This window comes from Sciurus vulgaris, assembly GCF_902686455.1.
Source record: "Sciurus vulgaris genome assembly, chromosome: 2".
NCBI lineage: Eukaryota > Metazoa > Chordata > Mammalia > Rodentia > Sciuridae > Sciurus > Sciurus vulgaris.
Genome location: NC_136462.1, coordinates 101715003 through 101725584, shown reverse-complemented (window position 1 = coordinate 101725584; position 10582 = coordinate 101715003). Strand labels below are relative to the sequence as shown.

General features: G+C 37.5%; 1 long non-coding RNA gene across 1 annotated transcript; it reads right to left on the bottom strand.

The window, feature by feature from the left end:
- Positions 1-320: 320 nt before the first annotated feature.
- Positions 321-3865, bottom strand: LOC306653534. The gene is made up of 3 exons (XR_013761748.1): positions 3338-3865; positions 2224-2407; positions 321-376 (listed from the first exon to the last, which is right to left on the bottom strand). It is a non-coding gene; the product is annotated as an uncharacterized lncRNA (long non-coding RNA).
- Positions 3866-10582: the final 6717 nt, after the last annotated feature.

The window sequence follows — 10582 nt, the reverse complement described above, 5'->3', positions numbered from 1 at the left end:
AAGCTGTCCTGTGAGTTGCAGTATATTTAGCAGTGTGTTAGCTTTCTATCACCATGACAAAATAACTGAGAAAAACAACTTAAAAGAAGGATATATTTATTTGGGCTCATGGTTTTAGAGCTTTCAGTCCATGACCTCTTGGCTCAGTTGTTTCTGTGTCTGTGGTGAGGCAGGACACAGTGGCAGAGGGCCTGGTAGAGCAAAGTTGCTCACTTAGTGGCAGCAAGAGCAAAGAGAAAGAAAACAAAAGGTTCAGGACAAGATGTACCCTTTAAGGACTGGTCCCAGTGCCCCCAGTGACCTACTTCCTCCAAGTAGATCCCAACTCCTAAAGTTTCCATCTTCTCCCTCTAGCGCCACCAGCTGGCGACCAAATCTATAACACACAAGACTTCAGGGGACATTCCAGATACAAATCATACAAACATCATCCCTGGCCTCTACCTCTAGATTCTAATAACAGTGTCCTATTAACTCCTCTAGTTAGGACAACCAAAACTATCCCTCAAGGGAAAATTTGCACTCAGTTAAAAGACTCTGGTCCAAAGTAAAATACTTCCAACATGGATTTCCAAGCCAAAGTTCATGAAGGGCTTTACTGAGCTTTATTTATTTTAGAACGAAGAGTTTTATTTATTTATTTTAGTATAATATCCTCTAACCTGACCTTAACTTGTATCTTATTCAGGCTTTGTTTAAATTTACTGAAAGAGTATGAGAAAGTAACTATATGCATTTTCTCTTTTTAATTTTTTAATGTTTACTACTTTCTCTAATCCTAATAATCTCAGCCTCCAAAACATGTCCCTCTGCACATCTCTATGTCACATAGTCACCTGCAAAACCATCATCTCGTGAACATCCCACAGGAACTTCAATCCTGGGTCCCACATTGACCTCATTCTCTATTTTCTATCACAACAAATCTTTTCTTCTTTCCTCACTCACAGCATGAAATTGGTCTCCAAATATCTTCTATTTGATTGCCTATTTGTAGTTCTCAAGTCTGTCCTCTTGACATCCCCATGGTCATTCCCTCAGTTCAGACTCATTGCCCATCTGAATTGCCGCAAGAGCCTCCTGATGATGGTTCTGCTGCGTCTGTCACATCCTACATACTGCTGCCCAAGTACACTCTCCAAAACACAAATTTATTATTTCATTCCCTGGGACACAGTCCAAATCTCCTTAGCAGGGCTTATACAGCTCTTCACTGAATAGCCCTTGCTTGCTACCAACTCATAAAAACTAGTGAAGATTATTTTTGTTCCTGGAATAAAGGCATGGTATAAATTCGAGGCAGAAATTAAATACATAAAATATAAAGTTCTTATATATGCTATTGTTTTTAAGTAATGAATTGTGCATAGTGTAATGGACTTGACAATGTAAACTCCTGAGGTTTAGGTGCTTTTTAAATTAGGAGAGAAATGAAGTTTCAAATATGCCAAAAAGTCATTCTTATTTTCTTTACAAGTGAACTGAATTTCCATTTTAGATTTCCCTCTTCATTTTTTACAGGTAGAAAAACCTTAACTTCAACTGGTTCAGGTTTCTCCTTTTTTCCCCTGGGTTGCATCTGAGTTCTAGGGCTTAGACAGCTGACCATATAGTCACCTTTCTAGAGTAAAAGGGATTGCTGCTTAATAATTTACATAATTAGTGAAGCAACTGGTATAAATTAAGATTATCCTAAACAAGTACAGACCTAAGTCAACCCATTAGCATACTGTAAAGGTATGGGTGTCTGAGTTATCATCTGTCCATGTTGTATGGATGGATAACATTACATACAGCAGCATCCAGAAGGGGAAATGTTTTGCGCAATTCCTTTCTGCTTTTTGGTTACCCATCCATACATATCTCAGTTATTTCTTTCCTCACTTCTGGCAATAAGCTTCTCTGATATGGCTTTCTCTGATATGGTCCCCCAGAAAAAAATGTGAATTTTCTGCACATCAAGGAGGTGGAACATGGCTGTCTCAAACTTCTTTACTGAACCACTTGTGTGTGCTGCTAGAGGCAGAAATATTTTGTGGGACTTGCAGCACTCCTGAACTCCCCACAGAAATCCAAAGAGAACCCTGCACTGCTTTGGGGTTCTGATTTCTATCCTTATTTCTCTTCCCCATCCCACACCTCACTATGAATAAACGGTAGAGACACGAGCTTGCTTTTCAGGAATCCACCTGCATCTAAGTTATTTGTCTTCTCTTTGCTCACCTGCATAATCTTTACTTCTTCAGCAATGAGATAGCCAGACTTGTCTTGTTTTTCTCAGTTATGTTGTTTGTGAAATAAACATTATGCCCTCATATTATAGATTTTAAAATGAAAAAGTCTTATTGAAACTCAAAGATGTTTCTTTGCTGTGAATCTTGTTCTCTCTCCTCTAAAACAATAAATGCTGTTAACAATAAGGAGAAAAGCAATAGTTACAAGAAACTAAAGAAAGTAATACAGCCTAAGTCCTTGATAATCATAGCAACATGTATTAAATATTAAATCTTCCATCTACTAAGGCACATGTATTCTAGAGCAGAAAAAAGCATGACAAGTGGGATGATTAATTTTGTGTCAACTTGGCAGGGCTATTGTGCCTAGTTGTTTAGTTAAAGACCAGCCTAGAGGCCGCTGTGAAGGTATTTTTAAATGTGATTAAAATTTAAATCAGTAGAATTTGAGATACATCAGAGATAGCCTACCCTCAACTTATTCTAGTATTGGCTTATAATGACATGAAACCAACCAACGTCTTCGACAGAAACTCAAAGATAGCAGCAGCCATCTAGTGACACTCTGTCCATATTCTCTCTCTCTCTCTCTCTCTCTCTCTCTCTCTCTCTCTCTCTCTCTCTCTCTCTCAGATATCTAGAACAGAGGTCAACAACCTTTTTTGGCAAAAAGAAAGAAAGTATTTTAGGCTCCCAGGATCAAGATGTGAGCCCAATTTGCCTACAGGTTACACTTTGCTAAATCCTGATCTGGAGAAAAAGTACAAAAGGTGAAGATCCAATATCTAGGTAGGAAGTGTGTTGCCTGTCATGGCTTGTATTCCTATCCACATGCTGAAGGCTGACTAGGTGTTCGACCAGTGATTGATGAAGGCCACAGAAGAGAAGGCCTGGGGCCATGTTCCTGGTGTGAGCAAGGTGGGCACCAGGACAGGCAGTTGAGAGTGCTGGGCCTGGGCAGAGCTCACTGTGGGAGCACAGGCCACGGGAACCTGTGGCACCACAGGCCCTTCACCACTTGTTTCTTTGTATCAGTGACCTTCCTAATTATCAGAGCTTGAATATCCTCTACCAATAAGAAGATAAAACAAATTTATACCCACCTGCTCTTTTCTCAGTATTTCAATATGCAAGAGAATTTTCCTTCATGTTTCATGTTTCATGTTTCTCCTCATGACGGATGCCATACTTAATCTGCTTCTAAGTTGGGATTTCATAAATTTCTTTTGTTAGAATGAGGAAATTAATTGCCACAGTATAAAAATAGGCCTATCTTATCCTTGAAGTAAGATGCAGAGATAAATTCTATAAGCCCCTTGTATTAATGGATTCTTTGTTATGATTCATTCCAATTTGGTCTCTGTGAGAAGTTCTTTTTCTGAACCATAGTTCGCATAGTACAATCTAAACGAGCTCTATCCAATTGAAAAATACGTGAACTCATCTGTAATTAGAAAGCTTCTAGTAGTCACATTAAAAAGTTGAAAAAAATAGGTGGAATGAATTTAATCATGTATTTTATGTAACTCTGTGTAACCAAAATATGATCAGCTCTATAGGTAAGCAACATAAAAATAATTAATTGGATATTTTACATTCCTTTTTTCACACTAAATTTTCCAAACTCTTTGTGATTTTATATATTTATATAAAATATAAATATAAACTGAGTATATATTTATATACTCAGTCTGGACTAATATATGTAGCTAATGACTGCTAACTAACATATTGGACAGCACAGATCTAGATGAAACTGTGTTATGAGAAAGAATTAAGGGTTCTTAATTCTGTTCATTATCATAAGCTTATAGAAGATTAGAATAGGGAAATATATGTGAGGTGAAGTCCTTTGATCTGACTCCTTCATTACATGAATAGAAACCTTGAAAACCAGAGTAGTTATGTGATTCTCTGAAAATCACTCAGTGAGAATCAAGGCAGAATTAAGATGATAACCCAACATTTCTCATTCTCAGCCTTTGCCTTTAAATAGTCATAAAAATATCAAAGAACAATGTTTTAGGCCAGCTTATAGTAGCAGGACTGCAAGGAATCAAATATCTAATTAAATAGACTTAAACATCGCTATGCATGTAAGCCAAACTTAACTAACTGTATGCTTTAAACACGTGCAGTTTATTGTATGTTAGTTATATCTAGATAAAGCTAATTAAAATTCCAATGTAAAAAAATGAACTTAAGCAATACTTTAGATAACCTTGTCCTCTAAAAGAACGATATTCCCAGGTTAGTTGCTTCCGAGGGTTACCAGGGTCATCAAAATTCCAGTGCCTTCCATACTTCTGCTTGACTGTATTCTGTGTGCCATCTTTGTGACCGGTTGACACCCTCATGTTGGCGAGCGGGTTGTTTCTATCCCAGACAAAACCTCCAGGAGGAAAAATGTACTAAGGAAGAAAGGAGCAGCCTCTTTTCTTGCTTCTTTCTTAAGAGGGAAGAAACTTTTTCTAGAGCCCTCAGCGGCAGAATCCTTATCTTAATGACCAGGACTGGGAGGTAGCTTATCCTTAAACCAATCACTGCCAAGACAAATAGGATTAGGACTCGCTTAGGTTAATCATTTGAGACTAGAATGGATGTGGACAGAACCAACCACTAAGGCTACCACACCTCTGATTAAAATCAATAACCTAAAAACATCAGTACTGGAAATATGGTCATTTCTATAACCCTGAACGCTACACACAGCTGCTTTTTATTAGTCCTAAACTGCATTTGGCTTTAATTAACTAATGACTCAAAGCACACATAAAATGTTCTGACTGATATCTTGGTCATATTTCTTGACCTAAATCCCAGAGTTATGGGACAGAAAGAAACAATTATGGTAAAACAGAGTTCCAACAGTCTTTTATGGAGGGCTGCTGTTGCCTAAATGTTTTTGCCTCTCCCAAAATTCTTATATTGAAACCCAACCCCTGATGTGAGGGTATCTGTAGGTAGGGCCTGTGGGAGGTGGTTGGGACAGGAGGGCAAAGCCGAGCAGTTGCAATGGAAATTCTGTGGAACACAAAGCTGAAAATATTTACTGCCTAACCATTTAGGGAAAATGTTCCAGCTTTCATATGAGGAAAACTCAGAATTTAGAATCAAGAGCATGAATTTGAAATCTAGTTATGATTTGATTTAGTAGTTATGTACACTTGGGCATTTTATTTAACTACTCTGAGCTCAGTTTTCTTCTCTGAAAAATAGGAATCATGCCTAACTCAAGAAATTTTGAGAATTACATGAGTGTTTATAGATAACAGTAATTGAAAAATGGTAACTGGTACAAATAAGTAGGAATAATTTTTTTCAGGTTTCAGAGAAAAGAGGAATATTTCCTCTCTGTCATATGGAAGTTTTCCTATTATTAGAGCAAAAATCCAAGTTGTGGTCAAACTGGAATAAGAACAATAGGAATATTTTGTATGTTAGTCAGCTTTTCATTTCTGTGATCATATCTAAGAACAACACAGAGGAGGAAACGATTATTTGGGGTTCACTGAGAGGTCTCATTCCACAAACAGCAGAGTCCATTGCTCTGGGCTCTCGGTGAGGCAGAACATCATGGTGGAAGGGCCTGGTAGAGGAGTCTGCTACATTCATGGCAGCCAGGAAGCAGAAAGGGGAAGGAGAAGCAACTGAATGGCAGATGAACCCTTACAGGGCATGCCCCCAGTGACGTACCTCCTTCAGTCACCCCCCACAATCACCACCCAGTTAGTCCATTCAAACTAGGATGGATTTGTTAGGTTATGGCTCTCACAATCCAATCCTTTCACCTCAAAATGTTCCTGCTTTAACACAGGAGCTTTTGGGAAACACCTCATATCCAAGCCAAAACATTTTCCTTTCCAAAGTAGCACTACTTGCTCAGCTAAGCAATAGTTGATTGTGAAGTTCAGTGACATGAGGGTAAATTGATGGGTACAGCTCTCCAATGGCTTCTTCCAGAAGCTTGAAGAATAGGAAGCCAGTGGACTCAGGTAGGTAGCACAATTGACCAAGCAAAATAATTCAGGGACAAGGTGATTGTCCTAAAAGGAGATTATAAGGTTAGATTGAAAATAGAAAAGCAGGATATTTCTTTCATTTTCTACTAATAAAACATGCACATTTCCAACTATGATGGTTGCACTGTCAGAAGGTAGCAGCATTTATGTTAAACATGGATTTTAAAAGTAAAAACATCATATTCTAGCATTTAAAAAAAAAAAAAACCTCCTTGTGCTCTGTTTATGATACACATGTAAATTCTTTCCTTGCTGTTCACCTTGATCACTACAAAAAAACAGTCATTTTTCTACTTTTAAGTCTTGTCAGTGAATATTTTCCTATACTGTTGCAGGCCATCTTGGATTAAAGAAGTAAAATATAGCAAAAGGGCCATTTATTCTGCTATTCTGACTGTGCTATTACCAGCAATGACTATCATCTCTAAACTGTTCAGCAGTGAATTCACACCAATAAGTGGAAACATTTTTTTTCTAAGTGCTGTATAATAACATCTGATGTGCACATAGTACCTTCTATTCACAAGACTCCCAAAGTGCCCTAGGCAGTATCCTGGAATCTGCACTTCATCTATCAAAGAAATGCAGCAGTCCCTAGAGTACAGAGTGGCAACCCTCCTGCACACACCATTCCTGATATTCCCAGGAGAAGGCAGGAAGAGGTTCATGTCACTTTCTAGGCCCCCCAGAGCCTACCTGGTTTATGCTCTAGTTTTATACATACAATCTGTGAACCTAAAAGGTAATCTCTTCTATTTCTTCCTTTCCTGCTTCAGTGGGAGGGATGATTCTTGAACCACAGTGAAGACATGAGAAACAAGAGCTGACTTATTCTAGCTGTTCCTCATTTAAAGAAGTGTTTGTGGAAATTAAATTTACAGTGACAATGGTACAAGTGCCTGTGAAAGCAGAAACATTTTTCATAACTGATTCTGCTATTTTCTACTTGTAGATTTGGGACAGGTTTCTTCATTTCTTTCAGTCTCATCTTTAAATGAGATACCAACACCTACTGCAAAGTTACCTTATGAATTTAAAGTGATGAGCAGAGTAGTCAGGATACAAAACAAATGTGCTCCCTTTCCTTCCATAGGGTGTGTCTGTAGAAAACAGTCTGTGCTCATTGATTAAATCAGGTGGGGAGGGGTTGAGAGGAGTGTTCTATTATTTCTTAACAGAGAAGTTTACTTTGGCAATGGTAATGCTATGGATTAGAAGTCAGGCATTTGATTTAATAATGTTTGGGTCTATCAGTTATTTGATGCCTCCAATTAACCCTGTCTACTAAAAGGATAAAATAATATCCTCTACTCTCCTCACTAAAGACTTAGAGGATAAATTGAAGAGTATTTGTAATACAGCTCTACTTCCTCAGAAAATGGCACTATGTAAAGATAATGCAACATGACTCTGATTATGACTCTTGTTGTGGACAAGGACTAGACTAGGAAGAAAATAATGAATGAGAGGAAAAGATGCAGAAAGGTCATGTTAAAGTTAACAGATATTAAGTAACACAAGTGCTATCTTAAAATGACCCTCATCTCTCCCCTATCCTGTTATGTCATTTCTACATCAGAAAGATGTAGAAAAAATAGAAGGTGAACCACCTGGCTTCTCTGAACTCTAGAATGTGCACTCACTTAGTACCCAGTTATTAAGAACCTACTATGCAAAGTATGGCAATAGGAGTACTTAATTCACAGATCAAATTTGGAGACATTTAACTCAACTAACATTACTTAATGTCTATTATGGGCTAAGCACAATATTCAGTCACAGTACCAATGAGTTAGAAATATAGAAAGAACCTCTTTAAAGTCAAGTTCTATGTAAGTATGAAACCCGGAATACAAGAGAAGAATATAGGATCCAGAGAAAAATCTTGTTGATGCTAGTGATCAGAAACTGTAGTCCATTAAGATGATAAATGTAGAAAGCAGGGTGCTGCTCTTGAAAAATACAAGTTTAGTGATACTTGCTGCTCTGTCATTGAAGGGAGAGAGAACAGAAGGAAAAATAAAGGGCAGTCCAAACAGAGGCCACTGAGGCCAGTGAAACTCTTGTGGAGAGTAACATGTTTAAAAATCAGTCATAGCATCCTGCTGTTTTTTCAAAAGAAAAATGAGAAAACATGAACTACTATAGAAAGAATTTTTGGTCTGTCTCCTGGGGAATGGGGTTCCCATTCAAGTAAATAATTCTTTTATGACATAGAGAATGAGGAAGAGAGGGAGGTAACAATACAGTCTCCCACAGGGCAGATGGTAGGTAGAGGGACAGTGAGACAACTGGTAGACAAATGTCTAATCTTGGGAGGTGTCCCCAGGGAATCAGCCCGGACCAAAGGGAGCATGGTAGAGTTCAAGCTGGAAAGGAGCAAATGCCCAGGGAGGAGATAGCATCAGTGCACAGTGTTCAAGTAACTGCTGCAAAAAGAGTGGCAGAAGAGAAAACTCTCCAGCCAAGGCAAAGAGTGTTGGGAAAGGGGAAATGATCTGTATCTGAAGGATTTGTAGCCAGGGCTCAGAACATAGTAATATAATGCCTGGTCGTTGAGTAAATGGAGAGAGATCCCAAGTGCAATTATAGTACACACGAAAGAGAAAGGATCACCTAACTGCTTGGGACAGCAAGACCAAGGTCCTCTGAATATCTCACTCTAGAGATTTTACTCACTCACAGTGCTTTTGGAACAACTGGTATTCAGACTCAGCAGATTCAGTTATGATTAGTTTTCATAGTCAACATTTCTTAAGACTGTTCAAATGTGAATTGACACAGGGAGTATCTAGGGAAATCAGAGTCAGGGAAACAATGGGATGAGATACCGTGTTGGGGCATAGAGAGAGATGTGAATAAACCACAGAGCGACAAGTTACTGTAAGGTAAATATTTTAAATATAAGCAAGATGCTCTGAGTCCAGAGGGGAAGAAAAATTAAATATGACTGGAGAATTATGGAAAGTTTCACAGAAGAGATAGACACTTGAACTTAACCTTTCTCCTACTTTTTAAGGAAATATGATCAAGCAAATCTATATCCAGTTATAACTTTTTAAAATTATATACTTATGTATTTTTGTTTGCAACATTTTTTCCTTTATAACCACAATAACTCAAAATTATAAAAATAAAATCTTTTTCTTTATGGTGACAGTTTCATTGGCATGTAATCATATCCAATATCATCAGGATGTATGTATATATTAAATATATACACCTTTTTCTATATATATCAATCACATCTCTATTTTTAAAATTTTTTTCTTTTTCTTTTTCTTTTTACAGACCACATTTTGATTCATTGTACACAAATGGGGTACATAATTTCGTTTTTATGGTTGTGCACAATGTAGATTCATACCATTCGTGTAATCATACATGTACGTAGGGTAATGATGTCTGTCTCATTCCACCATTTTCACACCCCCCTCTCATTTCCCTCTACATAATCTAAAGTTCCTCCATTCTTCTCTCACCCCCACTCCCATTATATATTATCGTTCACTTATCAGGGAAACATTCGACCTTTGGTTTTTAGGGATTGGCTTATTTCACTTAGCATGATATTCTCCAACTCCGTCCATTTATCTGAAAATGCCATATTATTCTTCTTTAAGGATGAATAATATTCCATTGTGTATGTATACCAGTTATAACTTGATCTAAGCACTTTAACACATTAAAAAGTACAATATGGACGAAGCCTAAATTCATAAATTGGAATCTGGAAAGAAGAGAATTCAGGAAAGAAAAATATGACCAGTATTGCATTAAAATACCCCACTCAGATCTTATAGTGATCTACCAGAAGAGAAGAGAATGCCCAGCCAAATTTGTTGAGAATCACTGTGCAGTTAGAATATGAAGAGAAACAAATGAGTGCTTGGGAACTTCCAAGCTGTTTGGTCAGAATCCCTTCGTCATCCTTGTAGATCCCAGCTAAGATGGCAGAGTGCTGCAGGGAGACCTAGTCACAGTCAGGAACTATGCAGATCTGTACCGAGTATCTGCAGCATTTGCAGTAAGGGGACACTTCATGTAGAGGCAAAGAGACCTTTATGCCTGATGGTCTTATTTCGTATTATGAATGTGAATTATGAATGTGTATTATTAATGTCCTTAGTAGAGATCTTCATTTGTTAAGACAGATATGAACCAATAATTCATATTCAAAACTAAGGTAGTATACAATATATTTTAGAAAAACAAGTAAAAGTCACACTTTGGCATTTATAAAACTAAAGTCCAGATAAAATATTGGTTCATTGAGAACAAGTCATTCCTGAAATTCTGGGGGAAAATTTAAAGAGAACAATTAGT